This window comes from Channa argus, chromosome 3, assembly GCF_033026475.1.
Source record: "Channa argus isolate prfri chromosome 3, Channa argus male v1.0, whole genome shotgun sequence".
Lineage (NCBI taxonomy): Eukaryota > Metazoa > Chordata > Actinopteri > Anabantiformes > Channidae > Channa > Channa argus.
Genome location: NC_090199.1, coordinates 3,748,641 through 3,765,350, shown reverse-complemented (window position 1 = coordinate 3,765,350; position 16,710 = coordinate 3,748,641). Strand labels below are relative to the sequence as shown.

The following is a 16,710-nucleotide window of genomic DNA, read 5'->3' as shown; positions in this document are numbered from 1 at the left end:
GATTTCGATAAAACATCTTGAGACAATTTAACCTCTGTCCTTTGACAGCTGTACTTCTAGCAGCAAACATCAGCCTTGATTTTCTTCCGTTACTTTGTTACAGGAGTACAAATCTTAGGATTTACATTAGTCAAACGTTGGGAGGGCGCAGGGCGAAGAGGCAACAGCAGCAGCGCCCTCTGCTGTCTGTAAGAGAAAACTGGGGGAAAACAGAAAAGCTTACAGCACCTGGTATTCAGGCGGTCTCCCATCCAAGTACTAACCAGGCCCGACCCTGCTTAGCTTCCGAGATCAGGAGTAGAGCTTTTTTTTTGTTGTTGTTTTCTTTTTCTAATTTGTTTTTGTTGTTTTTTTTTTTGTCTTTATGATCAAAAATACATTTTCACAGATTTGTGGAGCTATATACAAGTGAAACTAAAGCAAAACAAAATGCATTTTCATATCATCATTATCATACCAGTGACCTAAACAAACAAAAAAGGTACATTTAGGATCAAACCGTCAGTCTAATCAATATTAATTTTCAAGTCAACATAATTCCAACCTGAAAAAGATGGATACACAGGAAACTAAAGTAGTTCAAAAAGAATCCACAACATTCCAATTTTTTCCAAGCAAACCAATCAAAAATCAAAGACAAAGAAATAAGACAAACAAACACACATCCAAAATCCAACACCAGTGTTCTTCCCTCTTCTCCAATACAGAAATCATTATTTTCTCCCCACATTGACTGGCACAAGTGCTTATCTAAGGACAACAGTATTCCCAAGTATAACCTGACCATGTTTTTAAATTCCATCACCCTGTTTATGAGTTTCTTTTCCCATAAAGCATAATTCCGAACACAAAACAAAACGTGTCTGGCAAAGCTCAACAGATAATTAACTTTACACTACAATGGTTTATTTTTTTCAGTTAACCCAAAACACCAGACCCAGTCCCAGTGCTCCCCCTCTACGCCCCTCAACTTAAACTTCTTTATCAAAATTGACTTAACAAAGTCTCTGAAATGTTGCACTCCAGCACAATACAAAAGGAAATGTTCAAAGTCTTCCTTATTGCAAACCGCACAAGTTCTTGAATATCTCGGTTTGTTTATTTGATGGAGGCTGATGGAGGTGAGCACCCTCCGATGGGGCAGTTTATAGTTGACATTCTGTACAGATGGAGGAAGGTACTTCTCATGTAGATTTTTCCAGATGACAGTGATTGATAATAATGGAAACAAATGAGCCCATTTGATTTCTGCAGTTGGTGCTTTAAAATGTTCAGAGACCAGTTGTGTATACCAGAATTTAACAGAAAGATCAGCCATAGTTCTGCTGCCCTCATCATGCACCAGAGAGAACTCAATTCCACCAGCCTCCATCATCCCATCCGAACTGTCCTGCAATTTTTCCAGCCAGTCTCCTTTTATGTGATTTTCCACTGTTTTACACAACCGGGTCACTTGTCTTTTGTTTATCATTATCCCTCTGTTCCTCAATGTGAAAAAAGCCCTTTGTGAATTTACATGTCCGTCCCCATCTACAATGTCCCTCACCTGCTTTATGTGCATCACCCCGTGTCTTACCGGCAGCACTGCTCTCCCTCCAAGGCCTAGGTTTCCAAAAAGGGGTTGATTCAAAACGTCCATTTTTGTACGTATAACACATTCCAAGTGAGGCAAAATTTTCACCCATGCTGCCTCCTGGAATAAAGGGTCCGATCCTAAGACCGGCCCTCTGAAAGCAGTGCTGCACAGATTAAATACCCCACAATTTCCCCTTCTTAAAACATCCACATACATGTAATCTTTCCATACATGGTGAGTTTCATGATCCAACAACTTCCTAAGCAATTTTGTCCTCAAGGCCAATAATTTAAGTTTCATATCACATACCCTCAAACCCCCCTTTTTAAGAGGCCCAATTAGGGTCCTGTGAGCAATCATGTGGACTCTCCCATTCCACAAAAAGTCATTCACAGTTCTGCAAAGGAGGTCCATAAATTCATCTGGCACAGAACAGACCTGCATGGCATAGACCAATCTCGGGACTATCAAAGAATTAATTATTGTGACCCTCCCTTTTAATCCGATTTGTCTTTGTTTTCATAGGGCGAGCCTTGATCTACACCATGCAAGCCGCTCTGCCCATGTTCTGATTTTCCCTAAGATTTCTGAAACTCGCCCAGCCTTAAAACAATGTCCTATGACTCCCTCCTCTATGCCAGCTTGTCCAGTCAATGGCCAACGTCTGGACAATTTAGGCAAGTTAACTATTGGAATCAGACTTGGAAAACAGGTATGGCAACAGGATTTTTAAGTTCTCAGGTGCTTATCAGTCAATCATATTAGGTTGGGACTTTCTTGAGACACCATGCCCTTCTTGACCATAAAACCAGAGTATTACAACTGAGGGAATTCCACTCAATTCCACTCTTATCCAAAGAACCTGAAATGGCTGCCTGCTGGACTTTGTCTTTACTAGAACCTGCAAAGATTCCAGCTGAGTGAAACCCTTATCACAGCCTGTGTGTCAGCAGCCACGCCTGCTTCTCCAGTGCCAACTGACTACTGTGTTGTTCTTTTGCCCAACCCAACTTGTAACATCATTGTGGCACATTTCCTCAGTGAAGTTCAAAACGCAGAGAACAGAGACCTGAAATACAGACTCAAGTGGAAAATCTCTTGAAAGCAAAGATTATTGAAGAAAGCTATGGTCCCTGGGCTGCAATAATTATTTTGGTGAGCAAGCAAATTGGCACATGGCGTTTCAGCTTCAACTCAAAGCAGTGACAATAAAAGACTCTCATCCACTTCCCATAGTTGACTATGTGCTGGATGCCCTGTCAGTCTCTGCCTGCTTTTCTAACATTGATCTTCAGCATGGCTGTTGACAAGTGGAGCTAGAAGAGAGTGGCTGGGAAAAAACTGCTTTTACAACAGGCTATGGACTCTATCACTTTAAAGTCAAGCCAATGGGTCTCACAAGTGCTCCAGCCACCTGTCCGTGCCTAATGAAGATGGTGCTTCGTGGCCTCCCATGAAAATCCTGTTTGGTGTATCTGGACGATGTCCTCATTTACAGCCACTCCTTCAGTGAACATCTTCAGCCCCTGGAAGAAGTTCTTTCCAGATTTCAGGCAAGTGGCTTGAAGTTAAACCCCTCCAAATGCTGTTTTGCCACAGATCGGGTTCAGTTTTTGGGCCCATGCAAATGGACTTTAGCCTGAAACACAAAAAGTTAAGAGTGTTGAAGAGTGGCCTACATTCCGCCTCCACCTCTACAAGCTGCCTTTTGTGATCATCACAGAACACAACCCACTTCGGGGTCTCAAAAAAATACCTATTGACAATGACAGAACTGGTCGCTGTGCATGATGGGCTTTTGAACTTGTGATCCTTTTGAATGGACTGTGATTCACAAACAGGGTCACTGTCACCTTAATGCAGATGCCTCATGCCGCCCTGCTGACAGCAACTCTACAAAACAGAGCTTTCCCATCTTAAAAAAAACACTTACATTTAGCAGGCACTTTAATCCAAAGCGACTTACAAGTGAGGTACAGCAAATGTAAGCAAAAATCTAAGTCAATGAGAAAACATGTAAACAAAGTCCAAAGTGTTTCCTGAGATGCAAGTACAAGAAAAAGCAGACGGAGTTTTTTTTATTGTTTTTTGTTTTGTTTGTTTTTTAAGATGGAATAGATTTAAGTGCATGGGAAGGTGCAAGAGAGTTCTGTTTTAAGGCAATTTTTGAATATTGGGAGTGAGTTTGCTGAGCGAGTTATGTTGGGCCCACAACAAGACCCTATACTGTCAGAAGTCATTGACTAGAAAGCCTAAGGTCAAAAACCACCATACTGGTGGATGGAAATAAAATAAAACCAGCAGTAATAGTAATTTGGCAAAAGTATCACAGACTCACCTTCGACAATGGCTTGCTCTGTCGTACAGTTTTTGACCCATTCTCAAAGTCCTTACTGCACCAAGTTGATGTCCCTCAAAATGGAACAGACACTGTTCTTGAGCTGTTGCATGGAAATCCAGTAGCTGGTCATCTGTCTACAGATAAGGTCCTGAAATATGCTCAGAGGCTGTACATTCATGGCACGTGATATCAAGATGTGTTGCAAGCAGTGTACTCCATGTGTTGCTAGACAGAGTTCCACACCCAACCACAGAGCTCCTATGCTACTCATCCTTTCCAGACGGTCAATGACAAGTCGTGAGAACAGATATGTGCTTGTGGTTCAAGATTACTTCTCTAAGTATGTAAATCTCTATTCCAGTCAAGATTAGCGCTCCACTACAGTTGCAAAATGCTTGTTTGACAACTTTGCTTGTGAGCATGGCATTCCAGAAACTCTCCACACATATCAGGGACGTCAGTTTGAATGGGACCTCATGAAACACCTCTGTCAACATTTAGGCATTAAGAGAACCAGAACCACCCCATACCATCCACAGTGTGATGGTATGGTCGAAGGATTTAACAGAACACTCATTGAGCAGTTGGCCAAGTCACTTTTTCAACAGCTGGGTGAATGAGATGGTCTACAAACAGCTTTTATTTGAAAAGTACAGTCACTTAGTGTCTTTAACAGGTTTCAGTTCGTTTTTCCTCATACTCGTGAAGCCAGGATGCCGCCCAGCCCATTGTTTCCTAACAATAAACCATCTGGTTCTACTCAAGGTTTTCCAGCTGACTGTGTTTTGCAGTTGACAAAGAAACTTCATTCAGCCTTTGAGTCTGCAGCATGGAATCTGCACGTGTCAGCAGACATAGATATCTCATGGACTATGTTACAAAGTGAGACTGTTGGTTTGCTCCTTTTGTTGTGGTCATTTGTTTTTGTTTTTGTTGTTCTGTGAAACGAGGATGTTTCTTTTGTGAGAGGGGGAAGAAATGTGAGGTTTAGGTGAATTTGCGTAATGTGAGTCTGAGTTAATTTGCAGCAATATCAGTTGATGTTATTCTTAGTTATTATATATTATAGTAATGATAATGAATAATTTGGTTTGCCACTTTGGAGTTTGTATGGGTGGACCGAATCTGCTTCCCTGTTTCTTAATTGCGTTTGCTTTAGCTAAGGTTGTTCTGGTTCCTGATTGGTTTTAGCATGTCACGTGACAGTGTAACGGAAGTAAAGTGTCGGAGAGAAAAGCATAAATAGGGGAGGGAGGTAAGAAAGTTACCTATCTCCATCTGCCTCTTCCTTGTTTGAGTGGTTTAACCAGCACATAATATATTATACTTTATAATTGTTTCAGAGTGAAAAAGCACCGCTGCTGCCCCTCAAGACTCCAAGCATCCACCAAATCACATTCACTCATCGTGTCATACATGGCCGATCTGCTAGTGTCATTTGTAAATGTATTTTTCACCCCGACATCTACTTTTGACAAAACCGCATTCATATTCCCAATTATCATTGCTCTTCTATTTGTCCACCGTCTGCAGCGCTGGAAGCAACCCTTTCTTTCCGACTCTATGTTGGAAGCACAGACGTTCAATAATCTATAAACAAAATTCACATACTTAATATCAAGCAGTATTTATATCGTCATCTATGTCATCTTTAAAAATTTCGTCTGCACTTTTAAAGGAACCTTGCTTTAAAAACATCGCCACACCTGCTGTTCCATCAGTGGATAGAGCATAGAACAAATCTCCTCTCCAGAAACTTTTTAATTTAGTTATAGTCTCCGGAGTCCACCTACATTCCTGGACGCACAAAGCATCACATGCCATTTCACTACAGAGCTGTTCAAGTTTTTCTAATTTTCTCAGACCATTTAAATTTTCGGAGATTATTTTCATTCCCATTCTAAATGTCATCTTTTCGCTTGTTTCTTGCCTTTCCGTTGATGCCCTCCCTCGTTCTTTAATTGTTGCTCAGATGGAGCTCTCTTTCTTACTATTTTAACCTGCTGAAGGTCCATGTCTGTGTCGGAATCAGTGTGGCTGCCTCGGGAGCCGTCCGCAAACGCATCAGCAGCACCGAGGTCAGGGGAAGGTGCTATTTCATTTGGGGAAAGGAGTTCAGGTGAGGGAAGCAACAGGCTCTGCAGTGGGCCCCCTTCGTGTGTCTCAGCCTCATTAACCACCATTTGTTCAGGCTCACACATGGATTCAGCATTATCCTCCCCAGAGCGGAGATCCTGGTTATCCTCCCCCTCAGCCGCTATATTATTAACACAAGTACATTCCTCTGTAGAGTTATGACATGTCAAACACCTGCGCGTCAAGGAGTCACACTCACGTGCATAATGCCCTTGTTTATCACACTTAAAGCAGGTGAACTCCGGACAATCTCTCACCACATGCCCGGGCTGTAAACACATTCTACAGACTTTAACTTGATTGTTATGAACTACGCGAAAATATTCAGGTCCTGTAGCTGTCATAAACTTTGTAGAGTACGGGAGGGACTGCACCGTGTCATTAAATTTAACTTTGACAAACCTCGTGCCGTCAGCAATGTCCGTTCCAGGCCACAACCGTCTTTTAATGGGGGACACCGCTTTCACTCCCCACACCTCCAGTTTCTCCAGGATTTCATCGTCCGTGATGTAGGCTGGTAGGTTTAAAAAAGAAACCACCAGCTCGTCCACCGTCAACATTTTTACCATCACCACAGCCCATCCGATCTTAAAACCGTCTGTAATCGGTGTCACCTGTCACTGATTAGGAGGAGAGCAGATAAAGGACCCAGGTGTTTTGGCGTGGAGTTGATTCTCTTTTGGTTGGAGGCTTAAGATAACGCTGCCTGCTGTGTCGAGTGCGACGTCGGTTTTTGGTAAGATTTAATGGTTGAGGATGTTTCGATTGACGTGAGGAATGTGCTCGTTTTTAACAGTGTTTCTTTTTGGATGTTACCATGTGGCCACACAGCATTTTTCCGCGTGTTCACTTTTAGTAAAGTTAGGCCTTGTAAGACCGGTAGACGACAAAATCTGCGAATGCGTCTCGTAAGGGCGGACTAACTGTTTCCTTTTGCTTTTTTGGTTTTGCTTTTATTGTTCGTCTTGTGTGATTTGCCAGTTGGATGGGATGCTGGGGATGATGTGCTGGTATAAAATGTGTGTTTGTGCAATGAGCTGTGGCTTACGGCCATACCACCCTGAACACGCCCGATCTCGTCCGATCTCGGAAGCTAAGCAGGGTCGGGCCTGGTTAGTACTTGGATGGGAGACCGCCTGGGAATACCATGTGCTGTAAGCTTTTCTTTATTCCCCCAGTTTTCTCTTACAGACAGTAGAGGGCGCTGCTGCTGCTGCTGCTGCTGCTGCTGCTGCTGCTGCTTCACTTTAGACAGACTGTTTAAAAAGCACGGAGTGGACGGGGGAGCTGCGTGGAGAACCTCTGGCCCAAACTTCCTCTCACGTCATGTTCACATTATCTTTCATTGTGGGTTTGTTCGGTAAAGGCAGCAAAATGTGCCCTCCCAACGTTTGACCAATGTCAATCCTAAGCTTTTTACTCCTGTAACAAAGTCTACACATCGTTTGAAGTGGCAAGAACATGGAGGCACATATTTGCTCCAGGAAGTGCAGCTGTCAGCCACAATTCGCCACTGTCCTCCTTTAACACACCTTTCACTGTCAGGTGTGTAATAGAAGTTGGTGCTCCGCTCACTGCCAAAGAGAAAAGTGGAGGAAAACCTGGGCTAGAGGGTCAAGACACCAATTTAAGGTCCGTCCAGAGACGCAGAAAGAAGATCACAATTACCATCAGCACAGCTGCATTTTGCTTCCCAAAGTAGAATCAGAGGTGCGAGGGCCGTCCTTCGGCGGGAGAGCGTGCACCGGGTGCTTGTATGTCTCCGATGGGGTCCCCCGGGACAAAATGCAATGAAATTGCCCGCGGTCAAACTTTCACGCAGTTTGAACGTCACTTAGCGGTTTGACAACGTTATTGTGCCGGGAGGATTTTAGCCGAGAAAGGAAAAAGTCACCGGCCCCACCAGGTTCTCGTGTCCTGGATCAGGCCGTACTTTTCCAGGCGCAGACTGTTGGCTGAGGAGCCTGTGAGTGGATTGTGGGAAAATTGGTCTGAAGAAATTTTGAGAAGGGATTCTTTGTTTCGGGCGTGTTCAGGGTGGTATGGCCGTAAGCCACGTGAGACCTGGCAAACAGGCCTTTTGAGAAGGAGGTGGTCGACGATCTCTGGCTCTTGTCAGAGGTCACATCGCTCTCGATGTGAGCAAATGAAGCACGGGGGGCATCAAATAAACAGCGGCGTCTTGGAGAGGCGGCCCCCAGCAGGAAAGTGCTTCCACAGTGCTAGTCTGCTCTCAGCTGGTTGCTGCTCTGCTCTTTCTAACAACGGATCACAGCAGATCAGGAGGAGCAGTTACTCAGTGTTTCCACCTCCTCTTTAGCCACCCTCCAGCCGGTAGCTCGTCAGGCGAGCACCCAGGTGGTCTATGGCTGAAACTGAGCCAGTTGGATGGGATGCTGGGGATGATGTGCTTGTATAAAATGTGTGTTTGTGCACTGAGCTGTGGCTTACGGCCATACCACCCTGAACACGCCCGATCTCGTCCGATCTCGGAAGCTAAGCAGGGTCGGGCCTGGTTAGTACTTGGATGGGAGACCGCCTGGGAATACCAGGTGCTGTAAGCTTTTCTTTATTCCCCCAGTTTTCTCTTACAGACAGTAGAGGGCGCTGCTGCTGCTGCTGCTGCTGCTGCTGCTGCTGCTGCTGCTGCTTCACTGTAGACAGACTGTTTAAAAAGCACGGAGTGGACGGGGGAGCTGCGTGGAGAACCTCTGGCCCAAACTTCCTCTCACGTCATGTTCACATTATCTTTCATTGTGGGTTTGTTCGGTAAAGGCAGCAAAATGTGCCCTCCCAACGTTTGACCAATGTCAATCCTAAGCTTTTTACTCCTGTAACAAAGTCTACACATCGTTTGAAGTGGCAAGAACATGGAGGCACATATTTGCTCCAGGAAGTGCAGCTGTCAGCCACAATTCGCCACTGTCCTCCTTTAACACACCTTTCACTGTCAGGTGTGTAATAGAAGTTGGTGCTCCGCTCACTGCCAAAGAGAAAAGTGGAGGAAAACCTGGGCTAGAGGGTCAAGACACCAATTTAAGGTCCGTCCAGAGACGCAGAAAGAAGATCACAATTACCATCAGCACAGCTGCATTTTGCTTCCCAAAGTAGAATCAGAGGTGCGAGGGCCGTCCTTCGGCGGGAGAGCGTGCACCGGGTGCTTGTATGTCTCCGATGGGGTCCCTCGGGACAAAATGCAATGAAATTGCCCGCGGTCAAACTTTCACGCAGTTTGAACGTCACTTAGCGGTTTGACAACGTTATTGTGCCGGGAGGATTTTAGCCGAGAAAGGAAAAAGTCACCGGCCCCACCAGGTTCTCGTGTCCTGGATCAGGCCGTACTTTTCCAGGCGCAGACTGTTGGCTGAGGAGCCTGTGAGTGGATTGTGGGAAAATTGGTCTGAAGAAATTTTGAGAAGGGATTCTTTGTTTCGGGCGTGTTCAGGGTGGTATGGCCGTAAGCCACGTGAGACCTGGCAAACAGGCCTTTTGAGAAGGAGGTGGTCGACGATCTCTGGCTCTTGTCAGAGGTCACATCGCTCTCGATGTGAGCAAATGAAGCACGGGGGGCATCAAATAAACAGCGGCGTCTTGGAGAGGCGGCCCCCAGCAGGAAAGTGCTTCCACAGTGCTAGTCTGCTCTCAGCTGGTTGCTGCTCTGCTCTTTCTAACAACGGATCACAGCAGATCAGGAGGAGCAGTTACTCAGTGTTTCCACCTCCTCTTTAGCCACCCTCCAGCCGGTAGCTCGTCAGGCGAGCACCCAGGTGGTCTATGGCTGAAACTGAGCCAGTTGGATGGGATGCTGGGGATGATGTGCTTGTATAAAATGTGTGTTTGTGCACTGAGCTGCGGCTTACGGCCATACCACCCTGAACACGCCCGATCTCGTCCGATCTCGGAAGCTAAGCAGGGTCGGGCCTGGTTAGTACTTGGCTGGGAGACCGCCTGGGAATACCAGGTGCTGTAAGCTTTTCTTTATTCCCCCAGTTTTCTCTTACAGACAGTAGAGGGCGCTGCTGCTGCTGCTGCTGCTGCTGCTGCTGCTGCTGCTGCTTCACTTTAGACAGACTGTTTAAAAAGCACGGAGTGGACGGGGGAGCTGCGTGGAGAACCTCTGGCCCAAACTTCCTCTCACGTCATGTTCACATTATCTTTCATTGTGGGTTTGTTCGGTAAAGGCAGCAAAATGTGCCCTCCCAACGTTTGACCAATGTCAATCCTAAGCTTTTTACTCCTGTAACAAAGTCTACACATCGTTTGAAGTGGCAAGAACATGGAGGCACATATTTGCTCCAGGAAGTGCAGCTGTCAGCCACAATTCGCCACTGTCCTCCTTTAGCACACCTTTCACTGTCAGGTGTGTAATAGAAGTTGGTGCTCCGCTCACTGCCAAAGAGAAAAGTGGAGGAAAATCTGGGCTAGAGGGTCAAGACACCAATTTAAGGTCCGTCCAGAGACGCAGAAAGAAGATCACAATTACCATCAGCACAGCTGCATTTTGCTTCCCAAAGTAGAATCAGAGGTGCGAGGGCCGTCCTTCGGCGGGAGAGCGTGCACCGGGTGCTTGTATGTCTCCGATGGGGTCCCTCGGGACAAAATGCAATGAAATTGCCCGCGGTCAAACTTTCACGCAGTTTGAACGTCACTTAGCGGTTTGACAACGTTATTGTGCCGGGAGGATTTTAGCCGAGAAAGGAAAAAGTCACCGGCCCCACCAGGTTCTCGTGTCCTGGATCAGGCCGTACTTTTCCAGGCGCAGACTGTTGGCTGAGGAGCCTGTGAGTGGATTGTGGGAAAATTGGTCTGAAGAAATTTTGAGAGGGGATTCTTTGTTTCGGGCGTGTTCAGGGTGGTATGGCCGTAAGCTACGTGAGACCTGGCAAACAGGCCTTTTGAGAAGGAGGTGGTCGACGATCTCTGGCTCTTGTCAGAGATCTCGTCCGATCTCGTCCGATCTCGGAAGCTAAGCAGGGTCGGGCCTGGTTAGTACTTGGCTGGGAGACCGCCTGGGAATACCAGGTGCTGTAAGCTTTTCTTTATTCCCCCAGTTTTCTCTTACAGACAGTAGAGGGCGCTGCTGCTGCTGCTGCTGCTGCTGCTGCTGCTGCTGCTTCACTTTAGACAGACTGTTTAAAAAGCACGGAGTGGACGGGGGAGCTGCGTGGAGAACCTCTGGCCCAAACTTCCTCTCACGTCATGTTCACATTATCTTTCATTGTGGGTTTGTTCGGTAAAGGCAGCAAAATGTGCCCTCCCAACGTTTGACCAATGTCAATCCTAAGCTTTTTACTCCTGTAACAAAGTCTACACATCGTTTGAAGTGGCAAGAACATGGAGGCACATATTTGCTCCAGGAAGTGCAGCTGTCAGCCACAATTCGCCACTGTCCTCCTTTAGCACACCTTTCACTGTCAGGTGTGTAATAGAAGTTGGTGCTCCGCTCACTGCCAAAGAGAAAAGTGGAGGAAAACCTGGGCTAGAGGGTCAAGACACCAATTTAAGGTCCGTCCAGAGACGCAGAAAGAAGATCACAATTACCATCAGCACAGCTGCATTTTGCTTCCCAAAGTAGAATCAGAGGTGCGAGGGCCGTCCTTCGGCGGGAGAGCGTGCACCGGGTGCTTGTATGTCTCCGATGGGGTCCCCCGGGACAAAATGCAATGAAATTGCCCGCGGTCAAACTTTCACGCAGTTTGAACGTCACTTAGCGGTTTGACAACGTTATTGTGCCGGGAGGATTTTAGCCGAGAAAGGAAAAAGTCACCGGCCCCACCAGGTTCTCGTGTCCTGGATCAGGCCGTACTTTTCCAGGCGCAGACTGTTGGCTGAGGAGCCTGTGAGTGGATTGTGGGAAAATTGGTCTGAAGCAATTTTGAGAAGGGATTCTTTGTTTCGGGCGTGTTCAGGGTGGTATGGCCGTAAGCCACGTGAGACCTGGCAAACAGGCCTTTTGAGAAGGAGGTGGTCGACGATCTCTGGCTCTTGTCAGAGGTCACATCGCTCTCGATGTGAGCAAATGAAGCACGGGGGGCATCAAATAAACAGCGGCGTCTTGGAGAGGCGGCCCCCAGCAGGAAAGTGCTTCCACAGTGCTAGTCTGCTCTCAGCTGGTTGCTGCTCTGCTCTTTCTAACAACGGATCACAGCAGATCAGGAGGAGCAGTTACTCAGTGTTTCCACCTCCTCTTTAGCCACCCTCCAGCCGGTAGCTCGTCAGGCGAGCACCCAGGTGGTCTATGGCTGAAACTGAGCCAGTTGGATGGGATGCTGGGGATGATGTGCTTGTATAAAATGTGTGTTTGTGCACTGAGCTGTGGCTTACGGCCATACCACCCTGAACACGCCCGATCTCGTCCGATCTCGGAAGCTAAGCAGGGTCGGGCCTGGTTAGTACTTGGATGGGAGACCGCCTGGGAATACCAGGTGCTGTAAGCTTTTCTTTATTCCCCCAGTTTTCTCTTACAGACAGTAGAGGGCGCTGCTGCTGCTGCTGCTGCTGCTGCTGCTTCACTGTAGACAGACTGTTTAAAAAGCACGGAGTGGACGGGGGAGCTGCGTGGAGAACCTCTGGCCCAAACTTCCTCTCACGTCATGTTCACATTATCTTTCATTGTGGGTTTGTTCGGTAAAGGCAGCAAAATGTGCCCTCCCAACGTTTGACCAATGTCAATCCTAAGCTTTTTACTCCTGTAACAAAGTCTACACATCGTTTGAAGTGGCAAGAACATGGAGGCACATATTTGCTCCAGGAAGTGCAGCTGTCAGCCACAATTCGCCACTGTCCTCCTTTAACACACCTTTCACTGTCAGGTGTGTAATAGAAGTTGGTGCTCCGCTCACTGCCAAAGAGAAAAGTGGAGGAAAACCTGGGCTAGAGGGTCAAGACACCAATTTAAGGTCCGTCCAGAGACGCAGAAAGAAGATCACAATTACCATCAGCACAGCTGCATTTTGCTTCCCAAAGTAGAATCAGAGGTGCGAGGGCCGTCCTTCGGCGGGAGAGCGTGCACCGGGTGCTTGTATGTCTCCGATGGGGTCCCTCGGGACAAAATGCAATGAAATTGCCCGCGGTCAAACTTTCACGCAGTTTGAACGTCACTTAGCGGTTTGACAACGTTATTGTGCCGGGAGGATTTTAGCCGAGAAAGGAAAAAGTCACCGGCCCCACCAGGTTCTCGTGTCCTGGATCAGGCCGTACTTTTCCAGGCGCAGACTGTTGGCTGAGGAGCCTGTGAGTGGATTGTGGGAAAATTGGTCTGAAGCAATTTTGAGAAGGGATTCTTTGTTTCGGGCGTGTTCAGGGTGGTATGGCCGTAAGCCACGTGAGACCTGGCAAACAGGCCTTTTGAGAAGGAGGTGGTCGACGATCTCTGGCTCTTGTCAGAGGTCACATCGCTCTCGATGTGAGCAAATGAAGCACGGGGGGCATCAAATAAACAGCGACGTCATGGAGAGGCGGCCCCCAGCAGGAAAGTGCTTCCACAGTGCTAGTCTGCTCTCAGCTGGTTGCTGCTCTGCTCTTTCTAACAACGGATCACAGCAGATCAGGAGGAGCAGTTACTCAGTGTTTCCACCTCCTCTTTAGCCACCCTCCAGCCGGTAGCTCGTCAGGCGAGCACCCAGGTGGTCTATGGCTGAAACTGAGCCAGTTGGATGGGATGCTGGGGATGATGTGCTGGTATAAAATGTGTGTTTGTGCACTGAGCTGCGGCTTACGGCCATACCACCCTGAACACGCCCGATCTCGTCCGATCTCGGAAGCTAAGCAGGGTCGGGCCTGGTTAGTACTTGGATGGGAGACCGCCTGGGAATACCAGGTGCTGTAAGCTTTTCTTTATTCCCCCAGTTTTCTCTTACAGACAGTAGAGGGCGCTGCTGCTGCTGCTGCTGCTGCTGCTGCTGCTTCACTGTAGACAGACTGTTTAAAAAGCACGGAGTGGACGGGGGAGCTGCGTGGAGAACCTCTGGCCCAAACTTCCTCTCACGTCATGTTCACATTATCTTTCATTGTGGGTTTGTTCGGTAAAGGCAGCAAAATGTGCCCTCCCAACGTTTGACCAATGTCAATCCTAAGCTTTTTACTCCTGTAACAAAGTCTACACATCGTTTGAAGTGGCAAGAACATGGAGGCACATATTTGCTCCAGGAAGTGCAGCTGTCTGCCACAATTCGCCACTGTCCTCCTTTAGCACACCTTTCACTGTCAGGTGTGTAATAGAAGTTGGTGCTCCGCTCACTGCCAAAGAGAAAAGTGGAGGAAAATCTGGGCTAGAGGGTCAAGACACCAATTTAAGGTCCGTCCAGAGACGCAGAAAGAAGATCACAATTACCATCAGCACAGCTGCATTTTGCTTCCCAAAGTAGAATCAGAGGTGCGAGGGCCGTCCCTCGGCGGGAGAGCGTGCACCGGGTGCTTGTATGTCTCCGATGGGGTCCCCCGGGACAAAATGCAATGAAATTGCCCGCGGTCAAACTTTCACGCAGTTTGAACGTCACTTAGCGGTTTGACAACGTTATTGTGCCGGGAGGATTTTAGCCGAGAAAGGAAAAAGTCACCGGCCCCACCAGGTTCTCGTGTCCTGGATCAGGCCGTACTTTTCCAGGCGCAGACTGTTGGCTGAGGAGCCTGTGAGTGGATTGTGGGAAAATTGGTCTGAAGCAATTTTGAGAAGGGATTCTTTGTTTCGGGCGTGTTCAGGGTGGTATGGCCGTAAGCCACGTGAGACCTGGCAAACAGGCCTTTTGAGAAGGAGGTGGTCGACGATCTCTGGCTCTTGTCAGAGGTCACATCGCTCTCGATGTGAGCAAATGAAGCACGGGGGGCATCAAATAAACAGCGGCGTCTTGGAGAGGCGGCCCCCAGCAGGAAAGTGCTTCCACAGTGCTAGTCTGCTCTCAGCTGGTTGCTGCTCTGCTCTTTCTAACAACGGATCACAGCAGATCAGGAGGAGCAGTTACTCAGTGTTTCCACCTCCTCTTTAGCCACCCTCCAGCCGGTAGCTCGTCAGGCGAGCACCCAGGTGGTCTATGGCTGAAACTGAGCCAGTTGGATGGGATGCTGGGGATGATGTGCTTGTATAAAATGTGTGTTTGTGCACTGAGCTGTGGCTTACGGCCATACCACCCTGAACACGCCCGATCTCGGAAGCTAAGCAGGGTCGGGCCTGGTTAGTACTTGGATGGGAGACCGCCTGGGAATACCAGGTGCTGTAAGCTTTTTTTTATTCCCCCAGTTTTCTCTTACAGACAGTAGAGGGCGCTGCTGCTGCTGCTGCTGCTGCTGCTGCTTCACTGTAGACAGACTGTTTAAAAAGCACGGAGTGGACGGGGGAGCTGCGTGGAGAACCTCTGGCCCAAACTTCCTCTCACGTCATGTTCACATTATCTTTCATTGTGGGTTTGTTCGGTAAAGGCAGCAAAATGTGCCCTCCCAACGTTTGACCAATGTCAATCCTAAGCTTTTTACTCCTGTAACAAAGTCTACACATCGTTTGAAGTGGCAAGAACATGGAGGCACATATTTGCTCCAGGAAGTGCAGCTGTCAGCCACAATTCGCCACTGTCCTCCTTTAGCACACCTTTCACTGTCAGGTGTGTAATAGAAGTTGGTGCTCCGCTCACTGCCAAAGAGAAAAGTGGAGGAAAACCTGGGCTAGAGGGTCAAGACACCAATTTAAGGTCCGTCCAGAGACGCAGAAAGAAGATCACAATTACCATCAGCACAGCTGCATTTTGCTTCCCAAAGTAGAATCAGAGGTGCGAGGGCCGTCCTTCGGCGGGAGAGCGTGCACCGGGTGCTTGTATGTCTCCGATGGGGTCCCTCGGGACAAAATGCAATGAAATTGCCCGCGGTCAAACTTTCACGCAGTTTGAACGTCACTTAGCGGTTTGACAACGTTATTGTGCCGGGAGGATTTTAGCCGAGAAAGGAAAAAGTCACCGGCCCCACCAGGTTCTCGTGTCCTGGATCAGGCCGTACTTTTCCAGGCGCAGACTGTTGGCTGAGGAGCCTGTGAGTGGATTGTGGGAAAATTGGTCTGAAGCAATTTTGAGAAGGGATTCTTTGTTTCGGGCGTGTTCAGGGTGGTATGGCCGTAAGCCACGTGAGACCTGGCAAACAGGCCTTTTGAGAAGGAGGTGGTCGACGATCTCTGGCTCTTGTCAGAGGTCACATCGCTCTCGATGTGAGCAAATGAAGCACGGGGGGCATCAAATAAACAGCGGCGTCTTGGAGAGGCGGCCCCCAGCAGGAAAGTGCTTCCACAGTGCTAGTCTGCTCTCAGCTGGTTGCTGCTCTGCTCTTTCTAACAACGGATCACAGCAGATCAGGAGGAGCAGTTACTCAGTGTTTCCACCTCCTCTTTAGCCACCCTCCAGCCGGTAGCTCGTCAGGCGAGCACCCAGGTGGTCTATGGCTGAAACTGAGCCAGTTGGATGGGATGCTGGGGATGATGTGCTTGTATAAAATGTGTGTTTGTGCACTGAGCTGTGGCTTACGGCCATACCACCCTGAACACGCCCGATCTCGTCCGATCTCGGAAGCTAAGCAGGGTCGGGCCTGGTTAGTACTTGGATGGGAGACCGCCTGGGAATACCAGGTGCTGTAAGCTTTTCTTTATTCCCCCAGTTTTCTCTTACAGACAGTAGAGGGCGCT

General features: G+C 48.0%; 6 non-coding genes and 1 pseudogene across 6 annotated transcripts; all 7 read left to right on the top strand.

Moving 5' to 3' along the window:
* The first annotated feature begins 7,095 nt into the window (after positions 1-7,095).
* Positions 7,096-7,214, top strand: LOC137124770 (5S ribosomal RNA). Its single transcript, XR_010914078.1, has one exon. It is a non-coding gene; the product is annotated as a 5S ribosomal RNA (ribosomal RNA).
* Positions 7,215-8,498: 1,284 nt separating this feature from the next.
* Positions 8,499-8,617, top strand: LOC137124760 (5S ribosomal RNA). The gene has a single exon (XR_010914069.1). It is a non-coding gene; the product is annotated as a 5S ribosomal RNA (ribosomal RNA).
* A 1,290-nt stretch (positions 8,618-9,907) lies between these two features.
* LOC137124764 (5S ribosomal RNA) lies at positions 9,908-10,026 on the top strand. Its single transcript, XR_010914073.1, has one exon. It is a non-coding gene; the product is annotated as a 5S ribosomal RNA (ribosomal RNA).
* Positions 10,027-12,371: 2,345 nt separating this feature from the next.
* LOC137124759 (5S ribosomal RNA) lies at positions 12,372-12,490 on the top strand. The gene has a single exon (XR_010914068.1). It is a non-coding gene; the product is annotated as a 5S ribosomal RNA (ribosomal RNA).
* Positions 12,491-13,765: 1,275 nt separating this feature from the next.
* On the top strand, positions 13,766-13,884 carry LOC137124758 (5S ribosomal RNA). Its single transcript, XR_010914067.1, has one exon. It is a non-coding gene; the product is annotated as a 5S ribosomal RNA (ribosomal RNA).
* Positions 13,885-15,162: 1,278 nt separating this feature from the next.
* Positions 15,163-15,271, top strand: LOC137124709 (5S ribosomal RNA; annotated as a pseudogene).
* Positions 15,272-16,546: 1,275 nt separating this feature from the next.
* On the top strand, positions 16,547-16,665 carry LOC137124757 (5S ribosomal RNA). The gene has a single exon (XR_010914066.1). It is a non-coding gene; the product is annotated as a 5S ribosomal RNA (ribosomal RNA).
* Positions 16,666-16,710: the final 45 nt, after the last annotated feature.